At 41.1% G+C, this 17,495-nt stretch overlaps 1 long non-coding RNA gene across 8 annotated transcripts; it reads left to right on the top strand.

Moving 5' to 3' along the window:
- The first annotated feature begins 10,764 nt into the window (after positions 1–10,764).
- LOC123061156 (uncharacterized) lies at positions 10,765–16,338 on the top strand. 8 transcript variants are annotated; one of them, XR_006428573.1, is made up of 6 exons: positions 10,765–13,525; positions 13,653–13,796; positions 14,465–14,548; positions 14,834–15,168; positions 15,262–15,344; positions 15,883–16,338. It is a non-coding gene; the product is annotated as an uncharacterized lncRNA (long non-coding RNA). The 8 variants fall into 8 exon arrangements; XR_006428575.1 differs by lacking the exon at positions 15,262–15,344; XR_006428570.1 differs by having other exon boundaries at positions 15,262–16,338.
- Positions 16,339–17,495: the final 1,157 nt, after the last annotated feature.

The raw sequence follows: 17,495 nt of genomic DNA, 5'->3' as shown, positions 1-17,495 counted from the left end.
GCCCCTTCCCTTTGCTGCCGCCGCACGCCGCCCCGCCGTGCGCCGCCCCTTCTCTGAACAATTTTTTTGTTCATATATATATAATGTATATGTGTATGTATGTGGCTATGTGTATGTATATGTTCAAAATGTATAAAAAATTGTTCAGATCATGTTTTTGTTCATATATGTATTTTTTTTGTTCACATGTGTATTAATGTTTTTTCCACATATGTAATTTTTCTGGTTGTAAAATTTAGAATATGCTAAATATATTTGTCAAAAATGTTTTTTTGTTCATAGAAAGTTTTTTGTTCATATATAGAAAGTTAGAAGAAAATAAATAAGAAGAGGAAGAAAGAAGAAAATTTTGTTCATAGAAATTTTGTTCATATATATAGAAAGTTTTTTGTTCATAGAAAGTTTTTTGTTCATATATTGAAAGTTAAAAGAAAATTTAGAATATGCTAAAATTTAGAAGAAAAAGAAGGATAGGAAAAAAGAAAACAAGAAGAGGAAGAAAGAAGAAGAGGAGAGGAAGAAGAGGAGAAATAAATAAGAAGAGGAAAAAAGAAGAGAAAATAGAGGAGAAGAAGAAAGGAATAGAGGATAAAAAGAAGAAATAGAAAATTTTCTATTTTTTCTTCTTCTCCTCTATTCCTTTCTTCTTCTCCTCTTTTTTTTCTTCGATCTTCTCCTCTATTCCTTTCTTCTTCTCCTCTCTTTATTTCTTCTTCGTTTTCTTATGTTTTATCGGGTCTGTCGTCGTCGATATACCCCTCCCGATAACTTCAACACATGGGGGGGGGTCGATATACCCCCTCCCAGATAATATTTTTTTCATGTACGTATGTCGTGTCGATATAAACTCTTGATAACTTCAACCCGTGGGTGGGTCGATATGCCCCCTCCCGATAACTTCAACACGAGGGGGTCGATATACTCCCTCCTGATAACTTTAACACGTGGGGGGGGGGGCTCGATATACCCCCTCCCGATAACTTCAACACGTGGGGGGTCGATATACCCCCTCCCCAATAATATTATTTTCCCATGTACGTATGTCGTCGTTGTCGATATAAACCCCTCCCGATAACTTCAACACGAGGGGGGGTCGATATACCCCCTCCCCGGTAATATTATTTTCCCATGTACGTATGTCGTGTCGATATAAACTCCCGATAACTTCAACACATGGGGGGGCGATATATCCCCTCCCGATAACTTCAACACGAGGGGGGTCGATATACCCCGTGTCTCGATAACTTCAACACGAGGGGGGGTTCGACCTACCCCCTCCCCGATAACATTATTTTCCCTTGTATGTATGTCGTCGTTGTCGATATAACCCCCTTCCGGATAACTTCGACCATGATAACTTATACCCTAGAAAAAAAACGATGTCGGTCTCCTACCCCCTCCCGCCGCATGCTGTCATGTTTGTGTAATAATTGCCATGTTGTAATATTTGCAGAAACAATGGAGTTCGGACGAGACGAGGAACGAGAATAGGTGTTGGGGGACATAATCTTAGCCGGAGGTGATGTCATGTCATATCTTAACGACAATGATGGTGTGGAAGCAGTACAGGGTGAAGAAGAAGCAGGCTACGGTGATCGAAGAATGGAGGAGGAAACACATGATTATGATGGCTCCGGTGACCCAATGCTGGTACAAGAAGGAGCCCGTGGTGACAGCTCCGGTGACCGAACAGAGTCCGGCCGGGTAAATATATTAGTTAAGCCTATGAGGACTAGCTAATTGATGCATTCATTGTTTTGGTATGTACACATATTAATTAAGTCTTGTCTAATTCTTCTTTTTTCTAGCCCTCCGGATCGAGCACAACTTCGGTTAAGAGATGAGGCCCGAAGAAAAAGTTGCGCTCGGATGGAAGGTTTGAGATGACAGTAATCGCGCGCGATGGCATGCCGATTGAACCCATCCGGACTAAGGAAGCATTTGCTGCTTAGTGCGGGGTTCTTGTTAGGGACAAGATCCCGATCAGCATCCAGCAATGGTGTAAGCCTAAGAACGAAGACCCTGAGGTGTCTTATGTCAATGATATGTAGAAAGATGATCTTTGGACTGAGCTGAAGGCAAATTTCACCCTACCGCCAGAGGAGGATCCGGAGAAGCTGGTTAAAGAGCAATTAATCAAGTCTCATGCTCTTAAGAAGATGGCAGAGCTATTCAGTAGATGGAAGAAAGAGCTGAAAACGTTTGTCGGCAACGAAGAGACACCAGAATTCATCGGCAGATATGAGAAGATCAGAGATCACTGGCCCGCATTTGTGGCCTACAAGACATCGGAAAAGAGTAAGAAGATGTCGGCGACAAACAAGAAAAATGCTGCAAAGAAGAAGCTTCACCATCGCACGGGGTCAGGTGGCTACCTCAAAGCCCGGCCTAAGTGGGCCAAGGCTGAGAATGATCTGCTTGATAAAGGGATCGAACCAGAGACAATGAACTGGCCAGACCGTTGCCGGACTTGGTTCTTCGGGGCTAGCGGAACCGTGGACCCTGTATTAGGGAAATGCGTTTGGACGGACGAGCAAATGAACATACCAATCGAGAAGCTAAAGCACTATATCGATGCGGCGCAGCAAGGGACGTTCGTTCCAGACAAAGAGAACGACGAGCTCACAATGGCCCTCGGGAATCCTAAGCACCCTGGACGGACACGAGGCACGCTAGGCTCCGTTCCGTGGAAGGCTGGTTTTCCGGACGCATGCGGTTACAAATGCCAGGAGAGGAGGAAAAAAGTGCAGTAGACCCAAATGCAGGCGCTGCACGCAAGGGTACAAGCGATAGAGGAACGAGAAGCAAATCGCAGCAAACAAACTGCCGAAGCTTCCCCTGAAGCTACCCCGCCATCTTAGCGGAGAAGCAGCATGGCTTCCACCGAGCTGCTTCAGCCGGAGCATGTCTTGACGGCTCCTGCCAGCTATCCCGTGGATGCTATCACGGAGTCTCAAAATTGCCACCTTATGACGCAATGGATGAATTTGAAGGTCAAGGCGGCTGTTGGCTCTGTTTTTCCTACTGAACCCGGTGCAACTTTTCACAGCCGGCCGATTCCAGAAGGATATGCTAGGGTGATGGTGGATGAAATAACGGAGGGATTTGAGGACCTCCAGCTTGACCACCCTACCGGTGAAGGGGAGACTCGGCTGGGTTCTGCTCTGAAGACTCCATGCCTATGGCGGAAGGAGCTCATCAACCTTCCGAACTGGACGCCTCCGCCTCCTCCTCCTCCGGCGAGTTAGGGCACTCCGCCTCCTCCACCGCCTCCTCCTCCGGCGAGTGACGATCAGGGCACTCGGCCTCCTTCTCCGGCGTGTGGCGGCACTCCGCCTCCTTCTCCGCCTGCACCGGCGCGCCCGAGCAGCCAGCCTCCTCCTTCTCCGCCTCGTCAGCAAGGGCGGAAGAGACCTGCCGCCGCTCCGGCTGCTCCGGCGCGTCATAGTCCTTCTCCTCCACATCGTAAGCAAGGAAAGAAGACAGTCGTAGCCGTTCCATCTGCTCTACCGACGTCTAGCAGTACAGCCAGAGGCGGGAGGCAATACAGATTCGGTCCTTCTCTAAAGACTCCAGAAAAGTTACCATACGAGAGGACCCCGTAGGAGAACACCGAGATCGCGCGAGCTGAAGTGAGGAACTTCTTTGAAGGGGTGAAAGCAAAGAAACATCCACCTCCGGAGGAGAAGGTAGATCCAGTGAAAGCGAAGCGCACTCTGGATTCCCAAAAAAAACAGTAAAGTCTCCGCCGAAAGGCAACTATGAGCGCATTATTGAAAAGTTATTTGTCGAAGCAGAGCGGTCGGGAAGTACTGTTAGTGATCAAAGGTTAAAAGAACGACGAGCTGGGAAAAAAATTGCCCAGCTCGGCGAACAAGCGAACTAATCGTGCCCCCCGCTCAAGGTGCCTACTAACAATCCGAGGATGGTGCCCGGTTATAGCAATCTTGGAGATTACCTGCCCGACGATGTACATTATGAGTTCTTGGAGGTGGAGGAACACAAATACGAGTACGGAAGCCTCTCGTCAAAGATGAAAGATCTCTAACAACAATGATGCGAAGATTCCATGATTGGTACATGAAAACCTGCAGAGAGTCTAGGGGGAGGAATACTTTGACACTGAGACTTAGAGAGGAGCATGACCTCGTTGGAATTGAACTGTTGAATTTTCCATTTGAGGAGTTCTTCCAGTTTTTCAATCAAAAGGCCCTCGATAAAGCAATGGTCACTTGCTACTGTCTGTAAGTAGTACTACTTCTGTCATTAAGTCTCTATATACGTCAGCTCTTTCATTGCATTTATTTATAATTATCCTCACTGTATTATGCATATTGAAGATCACTGAATTGAAGAGAAGACAAATCGGTGATATTGGGTTCATTAACACAAATCTCATAGTCGCAACTGAGGTTAAATATCATGCCGAAGATACCAAGGCCAACTTGCTACGATCGTTGGTAATAAATGAAAAGAAATAATACTCTTTCCTTACAACTTCAAGTGAGTGTTACTGTCTTGTGCATATTCGGTTTCCCTTATTAGTCCAGGTTATAGTAATGTAATTGATGAGTTATGCATGCATGCACAGGTTCCACTATATTCTCCTAGAGATTAAGCTTGACCTGGGACTAGTAACCGTCATAGACTCAAGACGAAAAGATCCCCAGGACTATGCGGACATGACTCAAATGCTCGAGAAGTAAGTTAAGTCGATCATTATCCACCATATCAACAACTTTGTTCATTTCCTGATATCAAGTAATTGTTTTCTTTGTCTGGCAGGGTTTGGAGAAAATTCACCAAAAAAGCTCCGGGACTGCCGAAGAAGCTGCAATTTAGACACCCGAAAGTAAGTACTATAGTAACATGTTCCGCGCATCTCCTAGTGATTCAAGCGCTAGTTTCATCAATACCATTTGGCATGCTTGCTTATCAGTTTGATTGACCTCTATTTCTTGTAAAGTGGTTGTGGCAGGAACAAGGGAATGATTTCTGTGGATACTACGTTTTTGAGTCCATCCACCACACGGCCTGTGAACGGGGGTACTCTGACGAACAATATGAAGTGTGTAAGCAATAATATTAAAAAAATTATTTTATTACCATCATTTATGTTGAGTTTCATTTATTCATATATATATATATATATATATATATATATATATGTATTGACCCCCTTCTTAAAATTAGATCTTTCGGATGCGGGATGAACTCCTAGCACCAGATCGTATGCGAGCAATTCAAAAGGAATTGGCGGCATTCTTCCTTGACCACGTGATCGCTAAAGACGGAGAATACTATGTGGATCCTGTGTTCGTATATAATTAGGAGATTATATTGTAAGAGATAATTATTGTATATATGTAGCCGGTAGTGTCGGATAGATATACGAGAACTTGTTGTTCGACCAATCTCTCAGAGAAGGAGAGTTGGTCCATATCACTTCTCTCTATATGCATATATGTTCATGACGATCTTCTATTTCCTTTATTTGCTTACTAGCTAGCTAGCGTGTCTAGTCCTCTCTATACGTATATAGTACGTAGCGTCGACCAAGAACGGACATAAGAGAGGACACTTCTCTCTATTAATTAGCTAGCTAACACAATATATGAAGCACCTAAGTTAACCTCCCAAAACCCCCAACCCCCCCCCCCTTCAAAAAAAACAAAAACCTCAGCCCCTGAAATGCTGACGTGTGGATGCCTATTGGTCCCGGTTGGTGCCTGGGCTCGGCGCACCGGCCACGTGGACAAAAGGCCCTTACCAACCGGGACAGAAGACCCTTTTTCTACATTACCTAGACAATCTAAGCACATGCTCACTGCTTGAGCTATTCTCCACCATCTTTTAGCTATAGAACTTGTTGGAGACTTCATATCTCTCAACTCGGGTATTTGCTTCAAATATTAACTTCAACTCCTGGAACATCTCAGATGGTCAATGACATTCAAACCGTCTTTGATGTCCCGATTCTAAGACGTTTAAGCATGGTGCACCAAACTATCAAGTAGTTATCATATTGATCTAGCCAAACGTTCATAGCATCTACATCTTCTCCTGCAATAGGTTTGTCACCTAGCGGTGCATCAAGGACATAATTCTTCTATGCAGCAATGAGGATAAACCTTAGATCACGGATCCAATCCGCATCATTGCTACTAACATCTTTCAACTTAGTTTTCTCTAGGAACATATCAAAAATAAAACATAGGGAAGCAATAACGTGAGCTATTGATCTACAACATAGATATGCAAATACTATCAGGACTAAGTTCATGATAAATTAAAATTCAATTAATCATATTACTTAAGAACTCCCACTTAGATAGACATCCCTCTAATCATCTAAGTGATCACCTGATCCATATCAACTAAACCATAACCGATCATCACGTGAAATGGAGTAGTTTTCAATGGTGAACATCATTATGTCGATCATATCTACTATATGATTCACACTCGACCTTTCGGTCTCTAGTGTTCCAAGGCCATATCTGCATATGCTAGGCTCGTCAAGTTTAACCCGAGTATTTTTGCGTGTGCAAAACTGGCTTGCACCCGTTGTAGATGGACGTAGAGCTTATCACACTCGATCATCACGTGGTGTCTGGGCACGACGAACTTTGGCAACAGTGCATACTCAGGGAGAACACTTTTCTCTTGAAATTTAGTGAGAGATCATCTTATAATGCTACCGTCATAACTAAGGAAAGTAAGATGTATAAAATATAAACATCACATGCAATGAAATATGTGACAAGATATGGCCATCATCATCTTGTGCCTTTGATCTCTATCTCCATGATCTCCATCACCATCGGCATGACACCATGATCTCCATCATCTTGATCTATATCAATGTGTCGTCACATGGTCATCTCGCCAACTATTGCTCTTGCAACTATTGCTATCGCATAGCGATAAAGTTAAGCAATTATTTGGCACTTGCATCTTATGCAATAAAGAGACAACCATAAGGCTTCTGCCAATTGCCGATAACTTCAACAAAACATGATCATCTCATACAACAACTTATATCTCATCACGTCTTGACCATATCACATCACAACATGCCCTGCAAAAACAAGTTAGACGTCCTCTACTTTATTGTTGCAATTTTTACGTGGCTGCTACGGGCTGAGCAAGAACCGTTCTTACCTACGCATCAAAACCACAACGATAATTTGTCAAGCTGGTGTTGTTTTAACCTTCGCAAGGACCGGGCGTAGCCACACTGGTTCAACTAAAGTTGGATAAACTGACACCCACCAGCGACCTGTGTGCAAAGCACGTCGGTAGAACCAGTCTCGCGTAAGCGTACGCGTAATGGCAGTCTGGGCCACTTCATCCAACTATACCACCGAACCAAAGTATGACATGCTGGTAAGCACTATGACTTATATCGCCCACAACTCACTTGTGTTCTACTCGTGCATATGACATCTACGCATAAAACCTGGCTCGGATGCCACTGTTGGGGAACTTAGTTATTTCAAAAAAAATTCGTATGCACACGCAAGATCATGGTGATGCATAGCAACGAGAGGGGAGAGTGTGTCCACATACCCTCGTAGACCGAAGCGTTAGCACAACGCGGTTGATGTAGTCATACGTCTTCACGATCCGACCGATCAAGTACCGAACGTACGACACCTCCGAGTTCAGCACACGTTCAGCCCAATGACGTCCCTCGAACTCCGATCCAGCCGAGTGTTGAGGGAGAGTTTCATCAGCACGACGGCATGGTGACAATGATGATGTTCTACCGACGCAGGGCTTTGCCTAAGCACCACTACAGTATTATCGAGGTGGACTATGGTGGAAGGGGGCACCGCACATGGCTAAAAGATCAAACGATCAATTGTTGTATCTCCAAGGCGTGCCTCCCTCCCCGTATATAAAGGAGTGGAGGAGGAGGAGAGGGCCGGCCCCTATGGCGCGCCCTGGAGGAGTCCTACTCCTACCGGGAGTAGGATTCCCCCCTTTCCAAGTAGTAGGAGTAGGGGACAAGGAAGGGGAAGAGGGAAGAGAAGGAAGGAGGGGGCGCCGCCCCTCCCCCTAGTCTAATTCGGACCAGTCATTGGGCGGGCGCGCAGCCTGCCTCTATCTCTCTCCCCTAAAGCCCAGTAAGGCCCATATAATTCTTCCCCCGTATTCCCGTAACTCCCCGGTACTTCGAAAAATACCCGAATCACTCAGAACCTTTCCAATTACCGAATATAGTCGTCCAATATATCGATTTTTACGTCTCGACCATTTCTAGACTCCTCGTCATGTCCCCAATCTCATCCGAGACTCTGAACTATCTTCGGTACATCAAAACTCATAAACTGATAATATAACCGTCATCGAACTTTAAGTGTGCGGACCCTACGGGTTCGAGAACTATGTAGACATGACCGAGACACATCTCTGGTCAATAACCAATAGCGGAACCTGGATGCTCATATTGGCTCCCACATATTCTACGAAGATCTTTATCGGTCAGACCGCATAACAACATACGTTGTTCCCTTTGTCATCGGTATGTTACTTTCCCAAGATTCCATTGTCGGTATCTCAATACCTAGTTCAATCTCATTATCGGAAAGTCTTTTACTCGTTCTGTAATACATCTTCCCGCAACTAACTCATTAGTTGCAATGCTTGAAAGGCTTAGGTGATGTGCATTACCGAGAGGGCCCGGAGATACCTCTCCGACAATCGGAGTGACAAATCCTAATCTCGAAATAAGCCAACCCAACAAATACCTTCGGAGACACCTGTAGAGCACCTTTATAATCACCCAGTTATGTTGTGACGTTTCGTAGCACAAAAAGTGTTCCTCCGGTAAACGGGAGTTGCATAATCTCATAGTCATGGGAACATGTATAAGTAATGAAGAAAGCAATAGCAACAAACTAAACGATTAAGTGCTAAGCTAACGGAATGGGTCAAGTCAATCACATCATTCTCCTAATGATGTGATCCCGTTAATCAAATGACAACTCTTTGTCTATGGATAGGAAACATAATCATCTTTGATCAACGAGCTAGTCAAGTAGAGGCATACTACTGACACTCTGTTTGTCTATGTATTCGCACATGTATCATGTTTCCGGTTAATACAATTCTAGTATGAATAATAAACATTTATCATGATATGAGGAAATAAATAATAACTTTATTTTGCCTCTAGGGCCTATTTCCTTCAGAAGCACGATCAGCCTGACCACGAAGGTCTATTCCTGCATGCAATCAAAGAACAAGCAAGAATATGATAATGCAATCTGAATATTGCGAATATAGATGAAGTATTGATAAAGGTGGGATCCGAAAGCAGTCTTGGTCTGGTCGTTGGACACAAACGAAGTACATGAAGTTGCAATGGCTAACTTTTAACTAAACAAATCCCAAGGAAAAAGCTAGTAGATGGATATACTTATATAGGAGCAAGGGGTGGCAGCCAAGGAGGTGGAAGGATGTCCCAAGGCAACCTAAAACTAACCTAGGTCGTACAAGGCTCATGGGCCCAAGTGGAGGTGGTGCAACACCTTTGGACTTGTTGTTTGACTCGAACTAGCGGGTGCACCCGCGCATTTGCGCGGCTAGAGTAGTTTTTGTTATGTTTTATATTTGGGGCAGTTGATGTCTTCTGTTTGAATTTATGAATTTGAACATGTAGTGTACATAATTTTATAATATTTTTTAGAGCCTCACTATTCATATGTAGTTTCCAATTTCTCTATCTACTCCTATTTTAGTTTGGCCTGACATTTTGTTCTTATTTTTTATCGCATTAAATGACATTCATTTTGAATTGTTTATAGTACATCGAGAAATGCTAAAAGTTGTTTATTTTCCAACATGAATTTTGGCATGTAATTTATATATATTCCTATCATTCAAAAATGTTTGTTGATTCATACTAATCTTGCTGATTATCTAATGGTGAAAAATATAAAGATTTATATCATATCTGATCCTTTGAATAACAATGGATAAGTTTCATCTATTTTCTGGGGGAAGTATAAGTTCCATCTTTTTAAGAGCATTTTTCACCAGCACATTCATGGTTTTTAATGTTTGCATCTGTGTATACCGAGAAGTATATATATATATATATATATATATATATATATATATATATATATATAGTGTTGCTATTCATCACCTAGGGTGCAGAATAAGTTATTCTTCACCCAAGGTAATCTTACGGTCGCTTCATAAACAAATTACGTTTGAATTACAAATAGTTACATTCATATTGATTCACTACATAAAATTTGGTATAAGAAAACAAAAAAATAGGTTATAAGACCATAAATATCGCATTTTTATGTATGTTTTTACGTTCGTAACTTTACATAACATAAAATATTTTTTACGGCGAGTATATATTTTCTTACGTTCTCTTTTTACGTATGAAATAAGATAAAATTTAAGAAACTAAAAATATGATGCATTGACGTCAAAATAGAGAGGGGGTGAAGAATAACTATTCCTCACCCAGGGTGACGAATAGCGCGACCCTATATATATATATATATATATATATATATATATATATATATATATATATATATATATATATATATACCCAATCTTGCATAGCCGATGTATGATGTGTTCCCGCAAAAAGAAAAGATGTATTATGTGTCATGCCGAACATACTTTTCTGCAAGCCCATTAGAGTGAAGATGATTACCACTCCGTATAAAAAAAATTCTAAGTAAAACAGCCGGTAGTCCCAGTCCCAGTCATTTACACAGAACTCTCAGCCATAAAAAGATATCTACATAGAACTCTCTCTCCTTTCCCTCTCAGTAAAAAAAAGAACTCTCCTCCCATACGATCCCCACCAGGCACCTCATACACATCCGCCATTTCTTCCAATTTGCCGCCGGCGAAGGACGATGTCGATGTGCCCCATTGGGAAACTAATCCTCATGCTATCCCAGATCCGCATGTCGCTTCTTTTCTTCTGATTTTTCTTCCTTGGTGGTGGCACATGTGGCTGGGTGAGCGTGTGGATCTCGGCGAACTCGTCGACCCTGGCAACGCGGTCACGGAGATGTCCAGTGAGAACGCGGGTTGTGCTACTCAAAGTTGTCGTAGCCAGAGTTTCTAGATGTTGGAGCTGCGAAGGCATTGAGGGAGTTCGCGGATGAAGAAATATATGCAAGACGTGAGTATCTTCTGCGAGTCGATGTTAGTTGTTGCCCTCCTGCTGTCCAGACTTCTACCAAATGTAAGTGTTATTTGAACCATATAAGTTTTTTTAAGTTGAATGATATAGAAATCAGAATAAGATTTTATCTTCCCGTTACTAAACAACTTTTCGTGTGAAATCAAAAATTATACCAAAAATTTCTGTGTGGAGAAGTGCACTTATACTTGTTCTCTGAATTCTGTAGTAGAGAACACAGTAAAGCAAACATATGGATCTGCTGGAATTAAGTCTAACTGAACCTAGCAACAGACCCTTGCATTTAATTATTGATTGACAGTAAAACAAAGGAATTTTAGATGCACTTTTACCGATCTAGATAACAGAAGCATCAACTTAATGTGAGACATGCATGCGTCTAGCTGCAGGTTAAGTTTTCAAGTTCAGCGATTTAGGTGCGGCTAGTTTTGTTGTTGGCTTCTTGCGTCTTAATTACCATGTAGAGGCACTGCTATATGGTGAACATACACAATGTTATATGGTGCACACACAAATGTAAGGCGTCTGAATTAGCTACACATATAGTTTCTTATCTTGATTATGGAATCTTGTTGGCTAATATGGTTTCTGAGAATCATGTTTATTAGAGTGGTTATTATTCAAAAAAACTTCTGCCCATGCAGAAAGGAAGCTGCATGTACACACTTGTTAACATCTGTATGCATGAAAGCAGTGTATGGAAAAAATAATATGCATTGCCATGTTCTTACTAAGGTCATGATTTACCTCTTCCACATCTCATCTCTTAGTGTCTGGCTATGTTTTTATATTGTTTTGGAAAATTGCCGCCATGAGATCAAGTCTAAACATTGTTCAGTCTCGCCTTATCATCTCGGTTCCTTCGCCTAAACATGTTTTAATTGCATTCCTTGATTACGACAATACAGTTGCAATCATGCTTATCTTTTGGTTATTAATTAGTATGTAACTTGCTCATCTAAGAAAATGTAACTACTCATTGAAAATTGCTAAATTATCCTCTTATTTTAATTTACTGGATTCTTTTTTATGGACTTCATATAGAATATCTTTGATTCTTTTCCAAACATTTTTTATTACAAAATTAATTTTAAAACCAATTTTTGGGTGTTCACCAGATACAATGTTTTCTTAACTCATCTAATGCAGATCCTGTACGAATCTATGGATTTGATATTTCAATTAGTTGGACGCTCATCGCTTCTGTATTCAATGCGCGGTAGGTTGATAAGTGTATGTGATATTTTGATGTGTTAGCTATAGTATTATAGGTGTCTATTTTCTTATTTCTCATGCAAGTATGGAGATAAGCGTGCATACATGTATGCTAGCTTTCCTGTTTGCATGCGTGCATGTGAGAGTTGCAAATTAGTGTTGATTTTTTTTGCAAAAATAAGATTTGCATTCAATTAGAATCCTAGATAGACAGGGACACATCTCTTCCATGTACGGCATACATGTTCAGGGAAGACTCATATATATTTTCATTATTATCCGATAAGGCGTTTTTTATTTGGTATAGACCTTCTTGTGTTTTTTCTGCCATGTATGTGCTTTTTATTCCCGATAACAGACCTCTTGTAGTTTGCTCTTTCTAGTTGGTTTCCTTTTCTAACTAATGTCTTTGTATGCGTGTTGGACTCCCCTATACGTGTGTTATCTCACGGAAGTTGGTGTGCCTTTTCTTTTTGAGTTGAAGTTGGTGTGCTTTTTCTAACTAAAATGTGTACGTATGCATGTTGGACTTCCCTGTACATCCTCTCTAGGGAAAAAAAGAGAACTCCTTGTAGATGTGTCAATGATCTACTGTGTACGTGCTCTATGTCTTACGTAACCTTTTCATCTTTAAAGCTCATCCACTATAATAAGAATCAATGGAGTTTATATTTTTAAATTAATATGTACCGATTGATTGTCGTCATACAGAAAGGAAGCTACATGTACATACTTGTTAACATTTGTATGCATGAAAGCACTGTATGGCAATAATAATATGCATTGTCATGTTCTTACTAAGGTCATGATTTACAAAGAGATCTTCTAAAATTAGAAGATCTCTTTGTATACTATATATATTCTTTGCGCTATCTTCGCTTGGGCACTCTATGTCGTCAATCAACACCTTTAATCCTTCTGTGTATGTGACTCTTGATAATGCCACATATAGTTGCCCATGGAAGATGACATGCTTAGGCAAATATAAGCCCACCTTCTTTAGGGATTGACATTGGCTTTTATTTATGGTCATTGCAAAATAAACTGATAGAGGATATTGCCTTCTTTTCGGCACGAAGGGCCACTTCAAGTCGCTTGGTGACATAATGATTTCAGGTATGTATACCTTGTCACTGACGTGTGTTCCTGTGATTATTTGTGCCTCAATGTACCTTTTGCCCAGCTGTGTGATAGTCATTCTTGTGCCATTGCATAAACTTGCCGCTTGATTGATGTTCCGTAGGAGCATCACCTGCAAGCCTACCTTCAGTTTTAGCTCGTGGATTGGAATTCCTGGGAAGGTCATGTTGTTGAGGAACTCTGCTAGACACATATTCTCCATTGTGTTGTAATTCATTGTTGCCTTGCATACAGTGTCCAAGTATAGGTATGTCATCTCTTCACCTTGTATTTGGCTCATTATGTAGTAATTTATCTTCTCTCAACTATTTCATTCCTTGGACATAGTATTGCTCTTTCTTCGACAAATTCACTGTTACGATAGTTTTGCTGCAAGTTTGGGTACGTGATTTTTACTATCTCTTATTTGGGGTCTTCTCCTTTAAGTAGAAGTAGGTCTTTACGTATTCTTACCCAATCATCTGCTTCATCATTTTTTTATCGCAATTTGATCCATTCTGCAAATTCGGCCACATTTTGCTTTTGTATTGGATCTTCTGACAAACTTTAGCCGCATGTTTTCAGTTAGAAAAATATTTAAAAGTACTTCCGTAGGTATGACCTTTGACCGAGGCATTTACTATCTGCTCTTTGTTATCACTTGAAGTATTTTTCTGAAGTCGCCTTCTAGCACAACTGTCATGTCACCAAATGGCCTTTCGTCACTATTTTGGTTTGTGAACCTTAGAATATCCCTAAGGCTTTTTTCTAGTGCATCGAAGCAGTGTTTGTCATAGGAGCCTCGTCCCATAATATCACCGAGGTTTTCTTTACCAGTTCAGCCAAATGTGATCCTTGTTTTATTTCACATGTTGATTCTTCCGTCGTATTTATTGGAATGTGGAATCTTGAGTGCGCTGTTCTTCCACCTTATAGGAGCAAAGCTGCAATGCCAGATGATACTACCGAAATCACTTTCTTTCCTTCTGATCGTAGCTTCGTTGTAATTGCTTTCCATAGGTAAGTTTTGCATGTGCCACCATAGCCTTCTACAAATATCTGTTTTCCAAGTCCTTTCTCAGCTGATTCTATTATTGCATCAAAGGTCATTTTCTAGCTGTGGTTGACATTGCTTATTATGGTTTCGTGCTCATTCTTTAGTGCCTCCATGTCGTAGATAAGTTCTTCGTTTATCATTCTGTTCCCAAGTTGTTCAAGTTCTATAGCATTTCGTAGTTCTATGTCTGGATAGTCCTTTAGTGTTTTTCTTGCTTGCCTCATTAGTTTCTCTATCTCCACTTGCAGGGTGTCCATAGTAGATTCTCCCAATAGTGAAGCCCCTTTTCCGCTCCTCAGGTTTTGGTTTCGCTTTTCCATACAAATTTTGATGGTAATTCTGCATAGGTTAATTCTTTTCCCGCCTCATGTATTTTGTTTGCCTCCATCCACTCAGTGAACTTAGTACTCGTGGATCCTGGCCTTCTTACTATCTTCTCTATGTCAGTCGAGTCCGGAAAAATAAGTTCTTGCTCATTTTTAATGTGGAATGGTAGTCTCTCGACTGGTGGATCATGATGGTGTATATCAAACAGGAATGTTTGCCAGCATGCTTCAGTTGTTGATATGTATCTCATCTCTAGGTATTTCTTGATGTCATCATAGTCATTTGCCGCATCTCTTCCCTTTAGCAAGGTTGTTACCTGGTCGTCATCTTTATGGATGTTCTTAAATAGGTAGGTACTTGATTGACCTTGGCCTGTGGCACCACTTGACATTTATGTGAGCTTGGAATTGGCCAAAAGGTTTCGGTTGTAGGGTACGACAAATCTATCGTTGAGCATTGCTCCTCCCTTTTTGATTTTCCTTCCATTGTATCGCCTTCTATATACTGGAAAGCCATCCTCATCGTTTGTGGTATCGACATTGTATCCTTTTGGGAAGTGCTTAGTGCGTCTGTTGTCAATCATGCATGATGATTTTGTATTTGACACTCTGCAAGGCCCGTGCATCATGAAATTTTCCACAGTTTCATATCCGTCCGGATCGTCATCTTTGTCTGGGATCTCCGCACCGATTATTTGGTCGATTTGTAATGTTACTTTGCACGTGTATCATATCTAGGCTAATAAGCTCATCGGTGGTAGGATTGAATGAATCCCATATTCACATTTGTTTTACTTGAATGTTCCAGTGATGTCCCCTTGTATTTAAGTCGCTCAACTTGTTACATGCCATAGTGTTTTGCCTTGAATATTAATAGGGAACAATTTTTCAATTGATACAATATTTATAAAGATTATATCTAGAGAAAATAAGACTGTTAATAACAATTACTAAATTATCTGATGATTCAGGCCAAAAGTGCTTTGGCGTCCCTTCGTCCGATGTCGATTGGAGTAGCTGGGCGTGGCTTCGTCATGCGTTGAGCGTGCTTTGGCGTGACTTCATCGGACGTCAAGTGAAGCGGCTGGAGGTGGCTGAGGTGGCTTTTCGTGTCGACGTCGAGTTGCCTAGTCGCGTGTGACGTCTTTGCTGACTTCTAATTCTTTGGGTGTGTGCTTCTGCGGCTGGCTGTACTCATTTATATATGGGTGGAGGTGTGTGGGTTCAGGTGGTTGTGACCGTGGAGAAAGCAGATCGGTCTTTTTTCGTGTCATGGTTCCTGTTTTGGAAGTTTCTCATGTGAGGTCTGGTTAGGTCCAATCGTTGTCCTTATTTGTTTAGGTTTCCTATTATTTTTTATTCCTTAACCCATTGATTGAAATATATTTTTTCTGTTTCTGCGGGCTAGTTGACGTTCGGATGGAACCTATGTGCGTTGTTTGTACGTGGCAAGTTTTACTACTTGTACATGTACACATATTTTTACGTAACGTTTCCATATTTTAATCTCAGCCGTTAAAAGATAAAATAAATGATCAAAATAATTTAATCTATGTGGACACACGTAATGGTTTGTTTTACTTCTGTTTTAAGTATATAATAGAAGATTCTGCTGCAGCGTCAGATTGTTTCGTCGATATCTCAACGCTTCGGACGAATTTGAAGGTGATTTCAATTGAGTTGGAAAGAGCACTAAATCTACTTTCCAAAAAAAAAAGAATCACCCAATTTGGAGTCCGTATGAAAAAGTTGTTGACGTTTTGATTCAGGTATATCTGTGCAGTCTGAATCTGAATCCAAAACGTGAGAGACTTGGACTCTATCTTCTTTTGGCCCAAAAGTGACGTGAGAGGACTTTTTGAGCAGAACCTAAACTTCTCATTTTCCCTTATCTTCATATGTGGATTGTACAAATGTCTCATACACCTACAATTAGACAAAACACAAAAGTGTGAAGTATTTTTATTCTAAATAACATAAATAGATTATTGAATAGTTTGCACTAAAAATCACCTGACAAATATGCATGTATGCAATATTTTTGGTCGTATCCAAGGTAGTCATGTCCTCATCACACCCCAAGTAAATATTCAAGGATACTCAAGTGTCTAAGCTTGGGGATGCCCCGGAAGGCATCCCATCTTTCTTCAATAAGTATCAGTATGTTTTTAGTTTTGTGTCATTCACATGGCATATGGGAATAAAGAGGACTTGTTACTTAATGCTATGGTTGGGTTTCACGACCTTAATGATCTTTAGTAGTTGCGGATGCTTGCTAGAGTTCCAATCATAAGTGCATATGATTCAAGTAGAGAAAGTATGTTAGCTCATGCCTCTCCCTCATATAAAGTTGCAAGAATGATTACCAGTACTTATTATCGATTGCCTAGGGACAAATATCTTTCTTGTTGACACAAAGCCTTTTTCTAAACACTTAACTTTTCTGATCTTGCAAAGTACTTCTAGTTCTGTTGTTGCAAAGTAGTTCTAGCATCACACCTACAAAATAGTTTCATACCTGTTTCCGATAAAGCAAATGTCAAGTGTGCATAGAGTTGTATCGGTGGTCGATAGAACTTGAGGG

This window comes from Triticum aestivum, chromosome 3A (assembly GCF_018294505.1).
Source record: "Triticum aestivum cultivar Chinese Spring chromosome 3A, IWGSC CS RefSeq v2.1, whole genome shotgun sequence".
NCBI classification, from domain to species: Eukaryota; Viridiplantae; Streptophyta; class Magnoliopsida; order Poales; family Poaceae; genus Triticum; species Triticum aestivum.
This window is presented reverse-complemented; position numbering and strand designations above follow the sequence as displayed.